This window comes from Arachis stenosperma, chromosome 9 (genome assembly GCF_014773155.1).
Source record: "Arachis stenosperma cultivar V10309 chromosome 9, arast.V10309.gnm1.PFL2, whole genome shotgun sequence".
Taxonomy (NCBI): Eukaryota; Viridiplantae; Streptophyta; class Magnoliopsida; order Fabales; family Fabaceae; genus Arachis; species Arachis stenosperma.
The window spans coordinates 114,069,810-114,072,998 of NC_080385.1; the positions used below are offsets into that span (position 1 = coordinate 114,069,810).

General features: G+C 32.5%; 1 non-coding gene across 1 annotated transcript; it reads right to left on the reverse strand.

The window, feature by feature from the left end:
* Positions 1-2,666: 2,666 nt before the first annotated feature.
* On the reverse strand, positions 2,667-2,774 carry LOC130953405 (small nucleolar RNA R71). The gene has a single exon (XR_009075576.1). It is a non-coding gene; the product is annotated as a small nucleolar RNA R71 (small nucleolar RNA).
* Between the last annotated feature and the right edge of the window lie 415 nt (positions 2,775-3,189).

Consider the following 3,189-nt stretch of genomic DNA (forward strand, 5'->3'; position numbering starts at 1 on the left):
AAACTCGCGATTGTTGGGCGTGGTGACAGACGCAAAAGAATCAATGGATTTTATTCCGACATGATCGAGAACCGACAGATGATTAGCCGTGCTGTGACAGAGCATTTGGACCATTTTCACTGAGAGGATGAGATGTAGCCATTGACAACGGTGATGCCCTACATACAGCTTGCCATGGAATGGAGTATGAAGGATTGAAGGAAGGCAGTTGGAAAGCAGAGATTCAACAGGGACTAAGCATCTCCATGCGCTTATCTGAAATTCCCACCAATGAATTACATAAGTATTTCTATCTTTATTTTTTGCTTTATTTATTATTAATTTCAAAAACTATTATAACCATTTGAATCCGCCTAACTAAGATTTACAAGATGACCATAGCTTGCTTCATACCAACAATCTTTGTGGGATCGACCCTTAATCACGTAAGGTATTACTTGGACGACCCAGTGCACTTGCTGGTTAGTTGTGCGAAGTTGTGACAAAGTGTGATTCACGTTTGAGAGCGCTACCAAGTCTTTGGCGCCATTGTTGATGATCACAATTTCGTGCACCAAGTTTTTGGCGCCGTTGCCGGGAATTGTTTGAGTTTGGACAACTGACGGTTCATCTTGTTGCTTAGATTAGGTAATTTTATTCTTGTTTTATTTTCTTTTCAAAAAGTTTTCAAAAATCTTTCAAAAAATTTTTCTTTGCTTTTTGTTTTTCCCAAAATTAATTTTCGAAAAAAATCCAAAAAAAAATTTTACAAAAAAATTAATAAAATCATAGAAATAAAAAATATTTTGTGTTTCTTGTTTGTGTCTAGTGTCAATTTTTAAGTTTGGTGTCAATTGCATGTCTTTAAAAATTTGTGCATTTTTCAAAAACTCATGCATGGTGTTCTTCATGATCTTCAAGTTGTTCTTGGTAAGTCTTCTTGTTTGATCTTGATATTTCCTTGTTTTGTGTTTTTTGTTATTTCTCATATGCATTTTTGAATTCTTAGTGTCTTAGCATTGAAAATTTCTAAGTTTGGTGTCTTGCATGTTTTTCTTGTCTTGAAAATTTTTCAAAAATAAATCTTCATGTTCAACATGATCTTCAAAGTGTTCTTGGTGTTCATCTTGACATTCATAGTGTTCTTGCATGCATCATTGGTTTTGATCCAAATTTTTCATGTTTTGGGTCATATTTGTGTTTTCTCTCTCCTCATTAAAAATAAAAAAATAAAAAATATCTTTTCCTTATTTCTCTCAAAATTTCGAAATCTTTGGGTTGACTTAGTCAAAAAATTTTCAAAATAAGTTGTTTCTTGTTAGTCAAGTCAAGATTTCAATTTTTAAAAAAATATAATCTTTTCAAAATCTTTTTCAAAAATAAAATCTTTTCATTTTTTTATTTATTTTCAAAAATTTCAAAAAAAATTGTTTTTCAAAAATCTTTTTCTTAATTTTATTTCATAATTTTCGAAGCTCTACTAATAATTAATGTGATTGATTCAAAAATTTGAAGTTTGTTACTTTCTTGTTAAGAAATGTTCAATCTTTAAATTCTAGAATCAAATCTTTTAGTTTCTTGTTGGTGAAGTAATCAATTTTAATTTTAAAAATTAAATCTTTTTCAAAACAAATTTCAATCATATCTTTTTCAAAATCATATCTTTTTCAAAATCAATTTCAAAATATCTTTTCTAACTTCTTATCTTTTGAAAATTTATTTTTAAATCTTTTTCAACTAACTAATTGACTTTTTGTTTATTTCTTATCTTTTTCAAAACCACCTAACTACTTCCCTCCTCTTAATTTTCGAAAATCATCTCCCTCTTTTTTTTTAAATTCTTTTAATTAACTAATTGTTTCAAATTTTAATTCTTGTTTTCGAATTTTAACTTTAATTTAAAATAAAAACAAAAATATGTTCCTTTATTCTAGTTAATTTTCGAAAACTCTCTCTCTCTCTCTCATCTCATTCTATTTATTTATTTATTTACTAACACTTTTTTTCATCTAAAAAGTTCGAACCCTCTCTTCTCTTCTGTGTTCGAATTTTTCTTCTCCTTCTTCTATTCTTTTCTTCTTCTACTAATATAAAGGAATCTCTCTACGGTGGTAAAGAAGATCCCTATTATTATTTTCTGTTCCCTTCTTTTTCATATGAAAAGGAGCAAGGACAAGAATATTCTTGCTGAAGCTGATCCTGAACCTGAAAGGACTCTGAAGAGGAAACTAAGAGAAGCTAAATTACAACAATCCAGAGACAACCTTACAGAAATTTTCGAAAAGGAAGAGGAGATGGCAGCCGAAAATAATAATACAAGGAGGATGCTTGGTGATTATACTACACCTACTTCCAAATTTGATGGAAGAAGCATCTCAATCCTTTCCATTGGAGCAAACAATTTTGAGCTGAAATCTCAACTAGTTGCTCTGATGCAACAGAACTGCAAGTTTCATGGACTTCCATCAAAAGATCCCTACCAGTTTTTAACTGAGTTCTTGCAGATCTGTGAGACTGTTAAGACTAATGGAGTAGATCATGAAGTCTACAGGCTCATGCTTTTCCCTTTTGCTGTAAGAGACAGAGCTAGAACATGGTTAGACTCACAACCTAAGGATAGCCTGGACTCTTTGGATAAACTGGTCACGGCCTTCTTAGCTAATTTCTTTCCTCCTCAAAAGATGAGCAAGCTTAGAGTGGATGTTCAGACCTTCAAACAAAAAGATGGTGAATCCCTATATGAAGCTTGGGAAAGATACAAGTAGATGACCAAAAGGTGTCCTTCTGACATGCTTTCAGAGTGGACTATTTTAGATATATTCTATTATGGTCTGTCTGAGTTCTCTAAGATGTCATTGGACCATTCTGCAGGTGGATCCATCCACCAAAAGAAAACACCTACAGAAGCTCAAGAACTCATTGACATGGTTGCAAATAACCAATTCATGTACACTTCTGAGAGGAATTCTGTGAGTAATGGGACGCCTCAGAGGAAGAGAGTTCTTGAAATTGATGCTTTGAATACCATATTGGCTCAGAACAAAATGTTGACTCAGCAAGTCAACATGATTTCTCAAAGTCTGAATGGATGGCAAAATGCATCCAACAGTACTAAAGAGGCATCTTCTAAAGAAGAAGCTTATGATCCTGAGAACCCTGCAATGGCAGAGGTGAATTACATGGGTGAACCCTATGGGAACACCTACAATT